The sequence below is a fragment of the Ursus maritimus genome, unplaced genomic scaffold (genome assembly GCF_017311325.1).
Source record: "Ursus maritimus isolate PB19 unplaced genomic scaffold, ASM1731132v1 scaffold_14, whole genome shotgun sequence".
NCBI lineage: Eukaryota > Metazoa > Chordata > Mammalia > Carnivora > Ursidae > Ursus > Ursus maritimus.
Window position 1 is genome coordinate 47,575,155 of NW_024423786.1, and position 19,898 is coordinate 47,595,052.

At 52.5% G+C, this 19,898-nt stretch overlaps 2 long non-coding RNA genes across 3 annotated transcripts; one reads left to right on the forward strand and one right to left on the reverse strand.

Annotated features, from left to right (window-relative positions):
- Positions 1-711: 711 nt before the first annotated feature.
- Positions 712-12,282, reverse strand: LOC121102531. Its single transcript, XR_005834605.1, has 2 exons — positions 11,896-12,282; positions 712-2,086 (listed from the first exon to the last, which is right to left on the reverse strand). It is a non-coding gene; the product is annotated as an uncharacterized LOC121102531 (long non-coding RNA).
- On the forward strand, positions 5,824-15,131 carry LOC103682120. Of its 2 annotated transcripts, XR_573359.2 has the most exons (6): positions 5,824-6,101; positions 7,843-7,908; positions 8,176-8,293; positions 8,743-8,842; positions 12,289-12,756; positions 12,839-15,131. It is a non-coding gene; the product is annotated as an uncharacterized LOC103682120 (long non-coding RNA). The 2 variants fall into 2 exon arrangements; XR_573360.2 differs by lacking the exons at positions 7,843-7,908; positions 12,839-15,131 and having other exon boundaries at positions 12,289-12,489.
- The last annotated feature ends 4,767 nt before the right edge of the window (positions 15,132-19,898 follow it).

Genomic DNA, 19,898 nt, shown 5'->3' on the forward strand with positions numbered 1-19,898 from the left:
CCCCAGCTCCTAGCAACCCACTTCCCCTTCCCCATCAGTGTTGATCTCACTGGTGGCTGGGCGTGGGGGGGTGGGGGGGTGACAGGGCTGGGGGGTGGGTGGGCTATAAATAGCTGGTTTATAAGCAGCTGCAGAGCCGGCTGGGGCAGAGGGTGGCCCTGGAGGCCAGAGGGCTTCTGACGGACAGCTGGACCCCAGAGTGTCATGGCCTCCCAGCAGTCGTCAAGATTTGGGGAAGTAAGGGGGATGCGAGGGACAAGATGCTTAAAACCAACAGGGTCAATGGTTCTTTAAAGCAGCACCTTAAGCCGGTGGCCATTGAGACTTGAGTGAAAGCTTAGTGCTTCCTCAGCTCTGGGCTCACGGGAACATCATACAGTCAGTGAAAAAGAAGGCCTGGGACGTGCCACAGAGCGGCTGGCCACACGCTCCTTTCTTCATTGACGAAATGGAGGGGCGCCTGGCTGCTTCAGCCGATGCAGCGTACAACTCTTGATCTCGGGGTTGCGGGGTTGAGTCCCGCATTAGGTGTAGAGATTGCTTAAAAATAAAACTTTTTTTTTTTTTTAAAGTAGGCTCCACACCCAGCGTGGAGCCCAACACAGGGCTTGAACTCGTGACCCTGGGATCAAGACCAGAGCTGAGATCAAGAGTCAGACCCTGACTGAGCCACCCAGGTGCCCCTAAAAATAAAATCTTTAAAAAAGAGAGTGAAGTGCAAAAATCTTCATTTATTTGACAGGTGTCATGGTAGAAATTTTTTTTTTCAGCTCTCCTGAGGCGTAATTGACAAATAAAATCGTGATAGGCTGAAAGCATACGATGCAACGATTTGATCGTCGTAGAACCCTGAGGAAAAAAGATGTGCCCAAAGCCCCACACGAAAGCCAGCCTCATTCTAAAGCTCACACACACAGAAAATGAAACAAGAGTTCAGCTTTACAAACATATGTAAGAACACTTCTAAAAAGCCAGTTGGGGAGGGAGTAAGAAACAGAGCTCTGGGTGATAGAGGGAGGGATCGGGTCCTGTCCCAGCTCACGGTGGGATGGGGGGGTTCATGGATATGCCTTATGGAATTAAAAAAAAATTAATGAATAAAGTAAGTTAAACAGGGTCATGGATAGACTGATGGTCATTGATTCTGGGAACCGGAGGTCTTATAAATATTTTTTGGAAATTTTCAAATGTTTGAAGGCTTTAATGAGAAGCACTTAGAGGAAGCCAAGAGAAATGGAAACCAGGGCAGGGGGAGGCCCAGCTGGGGACAGGGAGCAGTGGGGGTGGGGGCAGGTGGCAGTGGGCGGTGTGGTAGGAACTGGCAGCCACCAACAGGAAGTCCTGCAGCCCTGAGCTGGGAACGCTGGGCGACACTTGGGGGCCTTTCTGCCTCTTCCTCACGGAGTTCTCAGCCTCTTCCCCATTCTGCAAGGCTTTCTGGGAGTGGAGGGGTCTGCAGGCAGGCAATGCCCAGTGAGGCCGGGCTCCTTCTCCAGGGGCCCTGCAACGGGGTCCCGGGATGTGGGACGGGGCGGGGAAGGAAAAGAGTTCAGCCTGAGTGCCCACATCTACTTCTCCCTGTGCCTCGGTGTCCTCATCGGGGCTCCCTATGTTACCGGTCTCTGGGGTCCTGGGCCACGGTGCTGGTGCTGATGGTCATGACCAGTCCCAGAAAGAAGTGATGTATTTTGGGAGCCAGGAGCCTCAGAAAGAATAAGCCCACCCCCAGCACTCTATCAGATTGGGGTCTCCCTCCCTCAAACCAGAGAACGGCTTGGCCATTCCTCACAGTGTTAAACAGAGTGACCCTGAGACCTAAACGCCACTCTTAAGTAGACGCCCAAAAGAGCTGAAGGCAGGGACTCCAGCAAATTGGGGGAAAGAACCCAAGTGTCCATCAATGGGTGAATGAATCAACGATATGTGCCACATCCACGTAATGGAATATTAGCCACAGAACGGGAAGGAAGTTCTGGTACACGCCATGACGTGGATGGATGGGCTGGTCGCACAACTTCGCAAATGTGCCAAATGCCACTGGATTGTTCACTCTTGGATGGTTAATTTTATGGCATGTGAGTCTCACCTAAATGTAAAAAAAAAAAAAATCCTAAGCAGGTCATACAGTGTCCCCCACGCCCACCCTGGGGATCCCTGCTGTCACAGCCTCTCTTCTGTGGCTCCTAGGTCACCCCTCAGTTCATCTTGCTCCTGCCCTGAGACGAACAGGTACTACCCTTCTCCTTTTACAGATCTGACTGTCATGCATTCACTCAACAAACATGGCTTGACAGGCACTAGATATGCAGGTGTGAAGAAGCCAGGCCTCAACCTCTGCCCTGTGGGGCTGACATCCCAGCCCCAGAGAAACCCACGAATGTGATCAATAAGCATGCTGCGAAAGATGTTAGAAACAGAAAAGTAGGCAGGCTAATGAAGGACGGGAGGTGTCTGGGGTTCCCCAAATTAAATAGGGCAGTTGGGGAAGGTCTCACCAAGAAGGTGGCTTTTGAGGAAAGACCTGAAGGAGATGAGGAAGGAGGAGCCATGAAGCTCTCTGGGGAAGAGTGTTCCAGGCAGAGGGAACAGCCTGTGCAAAGTCCCTGAGTCTGGAGCATGCCTGGGTGGAGTAGCAAGGAGGCCCGTGTGGCTGAAGCCAAGTGAGTGAGGGAGAGACAGGAGGGAGAGACATAAGGGGTGAGATGGTATGCAGCAAGCAATAAAGTCAGAAGTGATATTCCAAATACTTAATACCCAGCACGGCATGACCAGCCAGAACAGTACCATCAACCCACACGGCTTCTCTCCTGTGCCCTCAACTCCGATGGCCTCTACTGAGCACCTGAGGGACCCGGACCCTCCTCTTATGGTTTCCACTGTTCGCTGTCCGCCTCCATCCTGTGCACCTGCTGCCGCCATGGCTGTGTCCCCTGTACCTTTAACAGCACCTGCTCCGTAATGGTTGCACGGATGGGTGTCAAAGTCTGTGCTTATCGCGGCTGTATCTTTGACACCTTTAAACATCTCAGTAACCTCTGTCCATTTTCATTTATTTTCCTTTTTATCTTTTAAAAAATTCTTTTAGAGAAAGAGAGAGGGAGGGGCAGAGGGAGAGGGAGAGAGAATCTTAGGCAGGTTCCACACGCAGTGCAGAGCCGACCTGGGGCTCGATCTCATGACCCTGAGATCATGACCTGAGCTGAAATCAAGTGCCCGATGCTTAACCGACTGAGCCACCCAAGTGTCCCACCTTTTTGTCATTTTCTTCCTTTCTCCCTCTCCCTTCCCTCCCCCCTTCTCTCTTTCTCTCTTTCTTTCAACAAAAAGAGCAGTCCCTTTGCTCCACAGCTGAACTAGAGGGTGAGGCCACAGCTCTCAGTTTCCTGGGAGTGTAGGCATAGCCTTGAGAGCGAGTGACTCTCAATTTTGCCCCTGGGTGCCTCTCTGTCCCCATCCTAGTCCTCGCCCCTACCAATGCAAGTCTTTTTTTCTACCGCTTTCCACTTCTGGGGATGGCTCAGAACTCCTTTTGTGGTAGTGACATAACATTTCCTTTCAAAATAAATTCATTTAAGAATTAGAAGGAAAGGAGAAGCAAGTTGATTGAAGGAACCATCTGTGGTCCACGCAGAGAGGAATGGATGGAGGATGTTTATAAGAGCCTCTGATAAACTCCCTGGCGTGGGAGGTGGCTCGCCTGGGTTCCGTGCGTGGGTGGGAAGCCACCTTGGTCCTCTATGGGTCCGCATCTCGAGGTCTCTGCGAACCAGAGTCGTTAAAATCCCCAAATGGCCAAAAAGCACAGCAAAAGTTGCTCAACCTCACTCACTAATCGACAAGGAAATGTAAGTCAAAACCGCGGCAAGATACTAGCTGTAGTTTCTCAAATGACTCCTATTAAAAAACAAAACAAAACAAGTGTTGGCCAGGATGTGGAGAAATTGGAGCCCTTGCACACTGTTATTGGGCACGTAAAATGGTGCAGCTGCTGTGGAAAACAGTCTGGTTAAAAAGTTAAACAGATTTTCAGCATGTGATCCAGCAATTCCTCTTCTGGGTATATATACTCAATAGACTTGAAAGGAAGGTCTCAAAGAGATATTTGTACACCCAAGCTCAGAGCGGCATTACTCACAAGAGCCAAAAAGTAGAAGCAACTCAAGTTTCTATCAATGGACAAGTGAATAAACCGAATGTGTTTGAGTCGCACGATGGAATATTTTTCAGTCTTAAAAAGGAAGGAAGCTCTGACACACGCTGTAACATGGATGAACCTTGAGGACATGACGCTGACGGCAAAAAGCCGGTCACAGCAAGACAAGCTCTGTCCAATTTCACGTATACGAGGTAATGGAATCGGTCACATTCAGAGAAACAGAAAGTAGAGGCTGCCAGGGGCCAGGGAGGGGGCGAATGGGCACTTGTTTCGGGGGTAATGAGTTTCAGAATTACAAGATGAAAACGTTCTGAAGTTGGTTTCACAACGATATGAATACGCTTAACGCTACTGAACATACATGTAAAAATGGTTAAGATGGGGGCGCCTGGGTAGCGCAGTTGTTAGACGTCTGCCTTCGGCTCAGGGCGTGATCCCAGCGTTCCCGGATCGAGCCCCACATCGGGCTCCTCTGCTGGGAGCCTGCTTCTTCCTCTCCCACTCCCCTGCTGTGTTCCCTCTCTCGCTGGCTGTCTCTCTGTCAAATAAATAAATAAAATCTTTAAAAAAATTTTTTTTGAAAAAAAGAAAAGAAAGGATTTTCTGACCTAGGCTCCAACTTGGATAAACATGGAGGACAATACGGTGAATGAAATAAGCCAGTCACACACACACACACACACACACACACACACACACAAGCCAAACCACAAAAAACACTCTATGATTCTATTTATATGAGGTCTCTAGAGTGGTCAAATCCAGAGAGACAGGAGTTTAGAATGGTGGGGAGTGACCGGGAGTGTTTCATGGGGACAGAGGTTCAGTTTGAGAAGATGAACCAGTCCTGGGGGGAGGGGATGGCTACATACCAGCGTGAATGTGCTTAATGCCCCAGAACTGGACAATTAAAAATGGCTGGGATGGCAAATTTGACCACATTTGAAAAATGATGTCATGGGGTACCTGGATGGCTCAGTCTGTTAAGCACCTGACTCTTGATTTCTTTCTTTTTTTTTTTTTAAAGATTTTATTTATTTATTTGACAGAGACAGATACAGCCAGCGAGAGAGGGAACACAAGCAGGGGGAGTGGGAGAGGAAGAAGCAGGCTCATACGGAGGAGCCCGACGTGGGGCTCGATCCCATAACGCCGGGATCACGCCCTGAGCCGAAGGCAGGCGCTTAACCGCTGTGCCACCCAGGCGCCCCTGACTCTTGATTTCTGCTCAGGTCACGATCTCAGGGTGGCGGGATCCAGCCCTGAGGTGGGCTCCACCCTAAGCGTGGAGTTGGCTTGAGGGTTCTCTCTCTCCCTCTCTCTCTGCTCCTCCCCCACTTGTGCTCATTCTCTCTCAAATAAATAAAATCTTTTTAAAAATAAACAAAGTCCAGGGGGCCTGCCAAGTGTCAAGAGTCTGGGACCTGCCCCCCAGGGAGTCCGTACCAATTACACCTTTACTCCTTGTACGCCTCCATCCCTACCTGGCCCTCCGCGTCTAGCCCCACACACCCAGCGCCCTCTTCAGCCTCAACCCAGGTGCTGCCAGGTCCTTCCAGGTGCAAGTGCAGAAATCCCTGCCCCACCCACTTGTGTGGCCATGTGACTTGCTTTGGCCAATGAAATGTGAGCAGCCATAACACACGTCACTTCCGGGCAGAAGCTTTAAGAGCAGGTGCGGCCCTACTGTTTTTTTTTCCTTTCTGCTACAGCGATCTGCCATGCGGCAGGCAGTGGTCGAGTGAGAAATGAGGTCTCTGATGTGTTAAGCCCCTAAGATTTGGGGCTCGCTTGTTACCGCGATGGAACTGAGCCCGCCCTGACTCTGATGTGGCAGCTGGCGTCTGAGTCCCCTCCTGGATGTGCTGATGAGCTCCTCCTCTGAACCCCAAGGCTGGACCTAGGGTAAGAAGTGAAGCCCTCACCTCGGAAAGCAAAATTTGAGGTGGGTGCCAAAGAACTCAATAGTCAAGGCGAATACTGTTCTAATGCAGTGTTTGAAATCGTCAAAACTCATGCAAAATATCCATGATAAATAAAATAGAAAAAATTAAATGAAGATGGGGTCAGTCACAGTGATGGGCCGAGACATACCGGTGCCTGAAGCAAGGGGAAAAAGTCTATGTGTGCCTCGCTCACCTTGCTCTGGTCTCAGCCCTGGTAAACGCCCATGATGTTTTGCCTGGGGGCATTCTGTGGCCCATGTGGATGCAGGTGCGAATTGGGAGGGAATCGACATCCCTGAGAATAAACCTCCATCACTTTTGGTGGGTCGATACCCTTGCTCCCTCGCCCCTCTTGTGGGATAATGGAGGTGCATGTCCTACACAATGTCTCAGAGGTCCCCAGGGGGCTGAGCCCCAGGTGCCTGCAGTAGTACTGCATTCATTCAAACTCTCTGTATTTGCTGCCTGCCCCTCCCTATCTTGCTTCCCAGCTTCCCCACTCATGCTTTCTAGGATCCCGTTCTTATAAAGTATCTGCACTCAAATCCTTGTCTCAGGCTCTGCAACTGGGGGAAGCCAGCCCAAGGCAAACGTCTATTACAATTTTTTTCAACATGGCAAACACTATAGCTCCTGATTCTCCTCCTAACCTCTGGCCAAATGTGGTGTGTTAATGGTCTATTGCTATGTAACAAATTACTTCAAATGTAGGGGCTTAAAATAACAGCAAACTATTTCTGTGGGTCAGGAATTGAGTCTTGCTTCTCTGGGTCTTCTGCTTCAGGGTCCCTCCTAGGCTACCATCCAAGTGTCAGCTGGGGCTGCAGTGTCATCTAAAGGCTTGGTGAGGGAAGGATCCATTCCCAAGCTCACTCATGTGCTGTTGGCAGGATTCAGTTCCTCATTGGCTGTTGAGGAGGTGGCTCTAAACTCTCCACATGGGGGACACCCGGGTGACTCAGTCCAGCTCAGGTCATGATCCTGGAGTCCCAAGATCGAGCCCCAAGTCGGGCTTCCTGATCAGTGGGGAGTCTGCTTCTCCCTCTCCCTCTGCTCCTCCCCCTGCTCACACTCACTCACACTCTCTTGGTCTCTTAAATAAATAAATGAATGAATGAATGAATGAATGAATGAATAAATAAATAAATAAATAAATAAATAAATAAAATCTTTAAAAAAAATAAGCTCACTACATGGGCCTCTCCCTAGGGCAGCTTACAACATGACAGCTGCCTTCATTGGGCAAGCAAGAGAGTGAGAGAGACACACGGACAAGCAGACAGAGGGAGCAAAAGGGAAGTCTCAGTCTTTAGTAACCTAATCTTGGAAGTGACATCTCATCACCTTTGTCCCATTCTGTTGTTAGAAGTGAGTCACAAGGTCCTGCTCACACTCAAGGGGAGGGGATTACACAGGGTGCATATACCAGGAGGCAGGGATCGTGGGGGTCATCTTGGAGGCTGTCCCTTCTTAGTGTATGGCTTGACCACCGGCTGAGTTGCTCAGGCCCCTAATGGGGGTGCCCTCCTAAGCTCCTCTCTTTCTGTCCTCCTGTCCACAAGGCCCTCTACCCTAGTTCCAGATGGCCCCTCTTGTCCTATCTCCTTCCCTGATCCTGGACTGGCCATGTTGGTCTTCCTCCTCTTCTTGAAGCTTAGTCCCACCACAGGGTCCTTGCACCTTTTGGTCCCTCTGCCTGGAATTCTCTGCCCTCAGACATTGGCATGGCTTCTCCTTCAGGTTCTCTCACCAGACTGCCCTCCAGGTGTCAGCTAGGGCTGCAGTCTCATCTGAAGGCTTAATCAGGTAAGGACCCACTTCCTTGTGGCTTTAGTTTCAACATGAAATCCTTAAAGATGCATTCCTGGTCCACCATAACATTTAGCCCTAGTCAGTAAAGAGTTAACTCTGCAGGTTTGGGGTGCTCGAATCCGGCATATTCTGTCTGCAGGACTGGTCCTTACCTTGCTCCTGGGAGGTCATCTTTAAGCTCCTGGAGTGTCCTGCCTGATAAGAGTGCCTGTGTACCTATGTGCCAGACAGTCTATGTTCACAATATGATTTATGGTGCAGGGCCTTGCGTCACCATGCAGTATCAGCTTGACCTCCAGAGGGAGGGAGCCTGAGGTCAGCCACACGAGTGGTCAGCCTGCCTGTGTCACCAACTCCCAGAAAACCCCTGGGCACCAAGGTAAGTTTCCCTCGTTGGCAGTAACACTGTTGCTGGGAGAATCGAAGGCTGTCTGCGTGACTCCACGGGGAGGGGACACCTGGAAGCTTGTGCCTGGTCTCTCCTGGATCCTGCCCCATGCACCTGAGTCCTTTGCTGATTTTATTTTATTTTATTTTAAAAGGATTTTATTTATTTATTTATTTATTTATTTATTTATTTAGAGCAGGGGAAGGGCAGAGGGAGAGGGAGAGAGAGAATCTTAACTAGACTCCACACCCAGCATGGAACCTGACAGGGCGCTCAATCCTATGACCCTGAGATCATGACCTGAGCCAAAATCAAGAGTCAGATGCTTAACCTACTGAGCCACCCAGGCACCCCCCCTTTGCTGATTTTAACTGTAGTCTTCTCCTGTAATAAATCATGACCGTACATAACAGAGCTTTTCTGACTTCTGTGTATCCTAGGGAATCATTCACCCCAAGGGTGGTCCTGGGGGACCCCTGGCTCAAGTCCCCAAACTCCCAGCCATCCTCTCTGGATCTTCATTGCCCTTGTCACTGAAGGGTACGTTCTTGCTCGTTTACTATTTCCTGTCTCTCTCCTCTGGATCGAGGGCTCCAGAAGGCCAGGACCTTGTCTGTCACTCTCATGAGAGGCGGAAGAGTAGAGGGGTCAGGGGTCTGGTCCTGGCTCTGCTACTTTCTGGCGGTGTGGCCCTGGGCAACCAACATCCCCTCTCCTTGCTCCAGTCTCCGTGTCTGTGAAATGGGAACAGAAGCACTCATTCTTCCTTGGGAGGCGGGTGGGCGGGATTTATAAATGCTTGTAAAGGTCTTGGTAAGTATTAGCTTCTAAGCACCAGTCACTCTGCCTCCCCAGTAGCTAGAGTCTGGCAGGTCAGTGCTCATAAAGAGCAAATGAATTAGGGAGACACTTCCAAAGCCTTTGACATAGGGAGGCAGGAGGGGAGGGGGACAGCCCAGATGCTGGGGAGGAGGAGGAGCACAGAAGCCAGAGGATGGGAGAGGTGCCAGGGAGCGTCAGACGCCCACCCTATGGCTCTCTGGCCACACACAGGCCCTGCCAGGGGGCTGCCTGGGGAGCCGGGCCCGCTGGGAGGAGGCCCATGGGAGTGGCAGGCTGGGTAGAGAGGGAGAGGGTGGGAAAAACCAAATCCCACGGTCATGGCTCCTAGGAGGAAATGTGTGGGAGGTCTGGGGGGGTCAAGGCAGCTGGAGCCGGGGTTGTGGGCGGGCGCCGGCCAGGCCCCAAAGAAAGGCTGTGTTGGGCGGCTGCCGGTCTGGCCTGGCCTGGGAGGAGGCCTCCTTGCCGCCGGACACCCTGGAGATGTTGCCAGACGCAGCCCTGGCCCCCCAGGAGGAATGTGCCCCCCTCCGCACCCCCTGCCTCTAGACTCTTCCACATAAGGCTTTCGGGGGTGCTCATGCCATATGAGTTCAGGACAAAGGAATCAGAAGCACATGAACTGGATTCCCCAGGGAGGAGAAGTTCTGGAAGCGAAGACTAAAAGGAAGAGAACAGCCAGAGGGGTACTGGGACCAGACTTGGGAGGCAGCGGGAGGAGGTGCCTGGCTCCAAGCAGCCTTCACAGCCCCTGAGTTCTTAAATTAGGGCCATGCTTCGGGTGCCACGAGGGCCTCGCGTGTGGCCGGGGCACCTCCCTCTACCTCTCTGAGCCTCTGTTTCTTTCCTTAGTGGCCCAGATGCTCAGCTCAATATACTTGGAGTAAGCCACGCTCTTTCTGTCTCTGTCTCTGTCTCTGTCTCTGTCTCTATCTCTATCTCTCTCCTGCACCAGCAAACCCTGAGGGCTCTACTTGCAAATCCAGCCAGAATCCACCTGCTTTTCACTGTCTCGAGGGCCCCAGCCTGGATCAGCCCCATCTATCTGACAGAGGTCCTGCCCTTCCAGCTCCCACAGGCCCCCCACCCCAACAGTTCCCCCAACAGTGGCCAGAGGGTGCCCTTGAACATCTGAGTCAGATCCCATCTCTTGTCGACTCAGGAACCCCATGGCTCCCATCTCACTCAGAGCAAAAGCCAAAGTCCACCCCATGACCCAGAAGGCTCTGCAGGCTCTACCCCAACCCCCCGCCCTCCCCTCCTCTGCTTTTCTCACTATTCCCTCCAGCCCACTGGCTTCCTCACTGTTCCTGGCATGCTCTTACCCCAGGGGAGCACTTACAGTCCCCCTGCTTGCTGCCCTCCTCCCCTAGACCTCCACATGCCTCTCTCCTCGCTGCCTTCAGGTCTTCACTCAGACATCACCTCCTTGGAAAGCCTTCCCCAACCCCCAACTTAAAACCGCACTCTCTCCGTGCCTTTCTTATTTTTCGTAACACACCACCATCCGACACTGTCGATTTTACTTCTTGATCTGGCTTCCTGTCTGTCTCCCCAGGAGAACGCCAGTTCCATGAGGGTGTTGTCTGCTTTGTTCCCTACCCGCGTCCCCAGTGTGCAGAATAGGGCTTGCACCGAAGGCACCTGCTGGTTTAATCAGCCGACCGGTGCCGATCCCGTCCGCAGATGGTTGGAGCGACTTTTTAGTAGCTTTATCAAGGTGTAACTTACTTAACATATAATTTGCCTACTGTATGTGTTCAGTTAAATGATTTCTAGTAAATTTGCTGAGCTGTGCAACCATTACCACAATCCAGCATCTGCAAACACTTCTATAACCCCAAAGTTCCCTCATCATCATTGCAGTCCCTCTCCACTCTCCTCCCCTGCCCCAGGCAACCACTCTTCTGCTTTGTCTCCCCATAACTTTGCCTCTTCTAGAAATTGCACATAAATGGAATCATACAATTTGTAGTATTTTGTGTCTGACTTTTTTAATGCAGTATGGTGTTTTTTAAAATTTTTTAAAGATTTTATTTATTTGTTTGAGAGAGAGAGACCATGAGCTGGGGTGAGGGGAGGGACAGAGGGAGAGGGAGAAGCAGACTCCCCGTGGAGCAGGGCGCCTGACTCTATGGACGGACCCTGTTTTGTTCACCCGTTCATCTGTGGACGGCCATTTGAGTTGCTGCCACCTTTTAACCGTCGTGAATAATTCTGCTGTGAACAGTTGCGCACACATGTGCTTTCGTTGCTGGATTATATGGTCGGTGCCTGCTTAACTTTTTAAGAAACTGTCAGATTGTCTCCCAAAGCGATTCCCGCCACATCTTCCCCAACACCAGGTATCATCAGCCTTTCTTATTTTGGCTGTTCCGAAGGGTGTATGAGGCGTATCTCATTGTGGTTTTACCCTGCACTTCTTTACCACCTGGTGATGGCAAGGATCTTTTCCTATCCTTATCTGCGATCCAGAGATCCTCTTTGCCGAAGTATCTGTTCAAATCCTTCACCCATTTCCAAATTGGGACTCTGGGTTTTCTTGTCGAGTTTTCAGAAAATTATTTTTCAGCTGCTTGTTGCTGGTACAGAGCAACAGAATTCATTTTTGTATATTGACCTTGTATCCAGGAACCTTGCTAAATTCGCTTAATCCCGTCCGTTCGTCAGTAGATTTTTATTATATCCGCCAGTTACCTGATTTCGTCACTCACAAATGGTGAAGGTTTTACTTATTACATTTTGATCCTTACCTGTTCTCTTGGCTTTCCTTTCTTTGTTGTCCTGGCTGGAAACCTCTAGAGCAGTGCTGAAAAGAAGCAATGACAACAGCTGTCATTTTCTTGTCCTGCTCTCTGGGGGAAATCTTCCACTATTTTACAACGAACTTTCATATTTGCTGTGGGTCTTTCTTTTCCTTTCTTTTCTATTTCTTTTTTTTCCTTTTCTTTCTCTTTCTCTTTTCTTTTTTTCTTTTCTTTCTCTTCTTTTTTCTTTTCCTTTCTCTTTTCTTTTTCTTTCTTCCTCTCTCTCTTTCTCTCCTTCCTTCCTTCCTTTTTTATAGGTAACATATCAGAGTTTAGAAGTTCCCTTCTAGTTCTACTTGAGTGAGTTTTTTTAAGATTATTTATTTATTTATTTCACAGAGATAGAGACAGCCAGCGAGAGAGGGAACACAAGCAGGGGGAGTGGGAGAGGAAGAAGCAGGCTCCCAGCGGAGGAGCCCGATGTGGGACTCGATCCCGGAACGCCGGGATCACGCCCTGAGCCGAAGGCAGACGCCCAACGACTGAGCCACCAGGCGCCCCTACTTGAGTGAGTTTTAAACATGAACAAATGCTGAATCTTAGTAGTGGGTCTGAGAACTCTTTATACACTCTGGGTACAAGCCCCCCATCAGATGTACAAGCTGCACATATTTCCCCCGAAGGCTGTGGCTTGGCTTTTCATTCTCCCTGTGTCTTCTGAAGGGCACACATCTTCATTTTGATGAAGTCCAGTTTATGAATGTTCTGTTTCATGGGCCGTGCTTTTGGCGACACACCTAAGGAATCTTCGCCTAAGTCAAGGTCGCAAAGATTTCTTCATCCACTTCATCGTTTTCGGTTTTACATGTAGGTCTACGATCTACTTAGAGTTACTCGTTGTGTAGGAAGTGAAGCAGGGCCTAAGTTGTTGGTCTCCTTCTTCTTGCAGGTGTCTGTCCTGTTCTCAAAGGGGGCTGTCTGTTTCTCGTGGAGTTAACATTGGGCTCCCGCTCCCCTGCCTGGACTCCCCCACTGGGCCCAGGGAAGGTTACAGAAGAGAAACCCATGGGAGCCTGCCCAAACAGGATGTTGCCCAACCCTCTCAGGGCTGAAATCCAACCTCTAGGGCCCTTATCGGCACTTGCATCGCCTGTTCTGGGCAGTTCTGACCGAGCCCAACCATAGGGCCTGCCCCTCCACCCTTGCCCCTTCCAATGGCTTGGGGCTGGCACAGGAGCCTTGATACCCAAACAGAGCAAGGTGTCAGCAGGGCCAACAGACCCCTTGGCCTTCTTGGAGGGGCTAGCTCCTATCTCCTGGGCCTTCCCCTCCCAGGGTTGGCCTCTCTGTGATCTAGCTTCCCTCCTCCCCAAAACCTCAGGCTAGGTTGTGCCTCCCTGTGCCCCCAGCCACACCTGTTCCTACCAACTTGGAGAGGGCAAAAAGCAAACATTCCTAGCAGCCCTGCCCAAGCGTGTCCTGGATCAAGGTGGGGCTGGGGGCACCCTGGTTTGTGGGGAGGGGAACCCAGGAGTCGTCTGTCCTCCCAGCCCCTCGCCTCACCTGTGCCTCTGCCCACGGGTCTGGTTAAGGGCGACAAGCCACACCTAGGGAGATGCGGGGAGGGGGTGGCAGCAGGCTGACCTGAGGAGTCCGTGGGGGATAAAGACCCACCCTTTGGTGAAAGACTAGCTCACAGTGAGGCGAAATCTGGTCATTTTTACACATGAAATCTCTCTCTGTATATATGAGGGCTGCTTTGTTGGTCTGACCGTCCATTCTTCCTGTGAGCACTGGAGTCAGGTCAGGTCCTGTCCTTCCTCTGCTCAGAACCCTCCAGGGCTCCCACCTTACTCAGCATAATATCCAAAATCCTCCCGAGGTCCACACCACCCTGCATGATGTGCCCTGTCGCCCCCCATGTCCACCTCCCACTCTCCCTCTGCCACACAGACCTCCTTGCTGTCCCCCCAACACACGGGACATGCTGCTGCCTCGGGGTCTTTGCATGGACGGTTCCCTCGGCCTGGAACACCCTTTCCCAGATATTTTCACTCTCTCTGTCTCAAGTCTTTGCTAAGATACCACCTCCTGTTAAAGTCTCAGCTCCCTTCCTCCCTTTATTCTGCTTGAACTTTCCCCATAGCACACATGGCCTTCTGATATCACTGCCAGTCACGTATTTGCCTGGGGTGTCAGCCCCACGAGGACAGGGGTTTTTCTGCCTTGTCCACTGCTGTAGCCCCAGCACCCAGACCAGGGCCAGGAACACAGTCGGTGATCAGTAAACACTTCAGGAATGAAACCCCTTTGCCTTCTCCACCCTTTGCCCGCTGAAGTCTGATGGGGCTGAGCCCACCCCCATCACCAGGAGCGATCACATGACCCAGGCCTAGCCAATGAGCACATTCCATCCTTTCTGGCCACGGTGATTGGTTTCTGAATGACATGTGATCCCAGTCTGTCCAATGAGAAGCAGCCACCGGATTTTGGAAGCGCTATTGGAAAAGTGCCTTTCTCCTTTTTTTCTGGAGTTTCTTGGCTGTTAAAAGATAAACCAGGGGCTGCTGAGGCTATTTATCCCCATGGGAAATCGCTGCCTGAACATAAAGTTCTCCAGAGGAAAGCTTAGTTGAGAGGAGGAGATTACTTCGTTTGAGAGCCTGGATTCAGCTATTCCTGAAGCCAACATTCCTTAGACTTTTCTTAAGCCAGTTTGGGTTTGGATTTTTACCGGCGACTGAAATAGTCTTGACCAATCCATCCATCCTTCCTTCCTTTCTTCTCTTTTTCCATTCGTTTCCCTCTCTCTCCCTCCCTCCCTGTCTTCTTCCCTCATCCCTCCTTTCCTCCGTTTGTTTCCTTCTGTCTCTGATTTAATCCTTATTCCCATCCTGTCCTGAACCCCACCTCCACAACACAGCTAAATCAAAACAAATTCTTCATCTTTCCTCCAAAGCCTCTCCTGCACCACTCCTTCCCTTTGCCTCCCCAGGCTACCCCTCTCCCATCCTGTGTGCATGGGACTCTGCCAAATGGGGCTGTGAATCCTGGCTCCCCCACCAGAAGGCTGTGTGCCCTTGGTAAGTGACTTCACCTCCTCTGTGAAACAGGGGCATAACAGCCTGACCACTGTTCCTAGGTTGGCCTTCTCTCTAACCTCTTCTGACTGTCTGGTCTTGGGGCCCTCACCTGCCTGCCCTGCTCTGGCTCACTGGTCCTTCACTTTGCTCAGAATCCCCTGAGTCTGTCCCGTGACCTGCAGAGAGTCCCAGTATATCCTGGCCACTGGGGCCACCAGCCAGGGGCCAGGACTTTGAGGGGACTATAGATATCATGCCCATTTTACAGATGAGGAAACTGAGCCCCAGGGCACCCAGACAGGATAGAAACAAGGCAATTTTTCGGAGGGATAAAGCATGATAGGCTGAAGAATTTCCAGGAAAGGGAGTGGTTCCTGGGGAAGCAGAATAGTCAGGGAGGGCTCCCTGGAGGAGATGACTGTTTAGGACCAGAGCTTCCCAGACATAGCCCCATCAGGAGGAAAGTCGGCCATGCTGGGGGAACTGCAAGGGCAAAGGGCCTGAGGTAGGAACCGGTATGGTATGTTTCAGCTAGAGCTCAGGGATCAAGAGGAAAGCAGGCTCTAACATTCACATTGCTAAAAGGCCTGGCAGAGGGCACTGGGAGGAGCAGAGTGGCTGGTGGGGCTGGGTGAGCTCCTTCTGAGGGCTATCACCTCAGTACCCACCAGGGTTTTCTCCAGGAGGGCAGCCATTTTTGATGTGCTTAATTCTGCTCACTGTTGTGCCTCGTTCACTGTGCCTTTGCCCCCATTTAATAGAAGAGAAAACCAAGGCTCCAAACAGGCCCTCCAGGCCTGGAGCCATCAACTCCAGCCTCTCCAGGAATTGCAGCTCCCCAGGTAGGGCAGAATCTTAGGAGCCCTGGGGGCTCATGAGGATCACTTGGGGCCCTTAAGACCAGCCCTTGGCCTCCTCCTCTAGGAAGTCTTCCGAGCTTTTTCTGGCCCAAGCCTTCCCCTTCTCTGAATTCAGCTCTTGCCTGTGTCAGTCCCAGCAAGTGGGTTCTCTGAGGGCAGACTGGTGGTTTTGGGTTTTCCCAACTCTGCCCAGCTCACCACATACCGCTATACAGGGAAACCAAGAAGATCCAAAGTTGGGGTTGCAGACAGGAGTGGTGGAGGGGGTGGGGGGCTGGCAGCTTCTGGGAGGGGAAATATTTTGGTTCTCAGAAGGCTTGAGAATTGCCTGATTCCCAACCGATTAGGGGTAATTAACCCTTCGAAAGGCAGTAATTAAGTCTGTGCCTCTGAAACCATAATTAGAAGCTCCAGGAGGCTCCGCCCCCTCCCCCAAGAGCCAGGCAGCCCCCAAAGCTGAAGCCAGCCGGGACCGGAGGACTGGGGATGGAATCAGTTCCCCTCGCGGGGCTGAGTGAGACCCACAGCCTCCGTCATGGCACCCAAGGCAGAGACCCGGAGAACAGCATTGGTGGCATGAGAGCTTTTCCTTGCATGGTCCTTATAGGGTTGTCAGGCAACATGGCGGGGGGGGGGGGGGGCTTTGCTCTTGGAGGGCATGAAGGCAGGGGGATTGGGCTCAGCTGGGATCTGGGGTATGGGGCTGGAGACAACCCTCGAGAATTTTACTCTTTGGCTGAAGGAAGCTGAGACAGAGACCCCAGGCTCAAAAGGGGTTGAGGATGCCAGGGACACAGGCTGGCCACAGGGAGGTTGGGGGAGTCCTGGGGGCTCAGAGAGGACAGAGGAGGCCCTCTAGTGGGGGTGCTCACCTCAGCCAAGAGGCATTGGTCCCAGGAGGCAGTCTGGCTCTGATTCCTGGGTCTCCCATTGAGGCAGCCAGGGGATGAGTTGGGCGCTTTGCCAGAAGAGCTGACCCCTGCCCCAGTGCCCACGAAGTGCCTGGCATGGGGCAGCTGGTACCCAAAGAACCCTGAGACCTGCAGGTCCACGCTTTGCCTCTATCCTAACCACCTAGCCCCTGGCATCCCCAAGGAGACCTTTGAGGCCAACTCTGGGTGCCCCCAAGCCCGCGGCCACAACCCGCACCCCATTTCCTCTGCAGTGCCCCCTTGGGGGTGCAATTGGAATGAATATCATCAGAGGCGAAGGCCCAGGAGAATGAGGTGTGGCACGTGGACTGGCACTTTTCTCTGTGGGGGACACCTGGTCCTGGGCTGGCATTGTGGTTGGGGAGGGGGTGGCAGGAGGGTATCTGTGGGGAGATGGATGATGATGGGGTGATTTCGGTTCAGAGTGACGTTTATGCTCTGCTTAGTAGTGTGGGGTCAGATTTGTCTCCAAAAGGGCCTTGACATCCTACCCCACCTCTTCCTCATCTCTCAGCTCTGGCCACCCTGTCCTCCTTTGTTGTCCAACACCCCAAACTCCTTTCTGCCCCAGGGTCTTTGCACTTACTGTGACCACCACTGGACGGCCTTGCCCCTGTCTTGGCATGGCAAGGGCCATACCCCTCTCAGGCCTCAGTGCAAGCATTGTGGCCGCAGAGAATCTCCCCACTCACCTTATCCAGAGCAGGCTCCTCCTCCACAACCACTAGTTACAACCCTACGTTTACTTCCTCCTTTAAAACACTTAACCAGCAATGATCTCATAGGTTGTTGTCCCCTTCCTCTTCTGTCTTCCCCTCCGATGGTAAGCTCTAGAAAGGCAGGGAGGTTTAACCTGTTCTGTTCCTTCCGTGTCCCCGAATCCCTGTATGCAGTAGTAGGTGCTCAGTAAGTATTTATGGGTTGGGTGGGTTAAATGAAAGACACGGTTAAGTGTGGGAACAGTACCTGGGAGAAGCGGGATGTAGGGGAGAATTTCAATGACAGGGGCTGTTTCCAGTACCTCTCGGGCGCCCCGGGTACCTTGCGTGGAGAAACCCCAGAGGCGACCCACTTTCCCAGAGTTGCGCGCACCTCCCCCTGGTGGCCCACAGGTGGCGCTCGCTCCCCGCGCTGCAGCGGCGGGAAGCAGAGGTGGGACGATCCCAGCGTCTGGTGGTGGGGGAGGCATCTCCAGATTTAGCCCACTCTCCTGTCCGCCTCCTGACGTAAAACCCTGACCCCGAATTTGGACAGGAAGCCCTGGGACGCAGCTCAGGGATCAACTCCTGGGGCTTGAGAGGCACGGGGATGGTGTGCTGAGGGGTAGCGGGGAGCTGAAGGCTCCACCCCACGCATGCTCCTGCCCCCCACAGAACTAATTAAGCAGCCCCATGCTTGGGAGAAGGGGGTGGGGTGGGTGAACACTCACTCTGCGTCCATCCCGCCTTAATCCTGTTCAGGCCAGAGGTGGGCAGAGTGCTTGGTCCTCAGTCCTTGAAGAACACTTGTGGAATAGTGAGTGGGTGGACCTCCATTTTGCAGATAGGGAAACTGAGGCTCGGGGAGGCTTCTTGGCTCGCCCAGGTTCACAGAGCCAGAAAATGGTGAGGGAAGGTTTGGAGTCTCAGGTATGTCTGACCCCCCAGGTCAGCTGGTTTAAAAAACGTTTAAAAGTGGATTTCTTAATTACCCAAAGTGAAACAGGAATCCCTTTGGAAATCAAAAGTCTTCACTGACCCCCCTCACCTCAGCCCCCGGGGGGGGGGGTCCCCTTCCAGCCTGCTTTCTCTGTCTACACGTACTGCAGGGGGCGCCTGGATTTCTAGCTGGGTTGCTGGGCACACACTTCCCCTCTCTGGGCCTCAGTTTCCTTGTTTGTAAAATGGGCGTAATTGTCATCGAACCACCCCCCAGGGGGGTGAGAGGACCGAATGAGTTATTCTCATGGAAAAGTCCTTGGAGCAGAACCTGGCGTCCAGGCTGTCTCCAGACCATGCAGGTCCTCCTGGGGGTCTACACATCCCGGTGGGAAACATACCAGGCTGGAATGTTCTCTAGTATAAGGGCCTGGCCCACAGTGCCTCTCTGTGGTCTGAGGCTGCCTGTGAATCCCACTGCGTGTCTGCATTTGCCTGGTGTGCTTATACTCAGCTCCTTCCACGTGGGGCTCGGTGGGTGGGACAAGGTGTAGGATCCACTGGGCTCCCGTAGACCAGGGTTTCTCAACGTCAGTACTTGACATCACAGGCCAGATCGTTCTTTGCTGGTGGGGGTGTGTGTATGCTGTTCTGTGCACTGTCGGGTTTTCAGCTAGGAGCCAGTAGCAACTGTGGCTACTAGAAATGTCTGCAGAACTTGTCACACGTCCGATGAGGGATGAGATCACCCCCTTTGAGCACTACCGCTGTGTACCCTGCTGGCAGGTACACGCACTGGTCCGCGTGTACTTGTGCAGATTTGGGCTTCTCTGCACTGTCTGGGTTTGGTTTCCTCCAGAAGCATACCCAGACACAAGGATCGGGGGGGGGGTGCATATGGTTTATTTGGGGGATAAAAGAGATACTTGTGCATTTCCCCCCAAACGCATCTGGTGAAATCCTAGCGCCCAAGGCGATAGTATTAGGAGGTGGGGCCTTGGGGAGGTGATTAGGTCGTGAGCGTGAAGCCCCCGTGAGTGGAATTAGTGCCCTTAGCAAGTGAGGCTCAGTCCTGCTGGGGCGGCTGTCCGTGAACGCAGAAGAGGGCTCTCACCAGAACGCCAGCATGATCTTGAACGTCCCGGCCTCCAGAACTGTGGGAAGCACACGTGTGCTGCTCGTAGGCCACCCAGTCTGTGGTGCGTGGCTACAGCCAGCCTCCCCGAGCTGACTAAACCAGGAGACGCTGGCAGGGAACTTGGGGAGGGGGAGAGCGAAGGGAGCTGAGGGCCCCTGGGAGACCGTGTGGGCCATGCACCTGCCGGGAGAAGGAGTAGGGGCATTTTTCCACCTAGTCCCTTCTGCCATGGGCCGGGGCTGCTGTCGGGGGCGCTCGTTCCTGCCCTTCTGGCTCCCGGCCGGGTGCCTGGCAGCGGTCAGGGCCCCATGTGGTCGGGCGTTGGCAGCATGTGTGCGGGGGGGGGGGGGGGGGTTGCT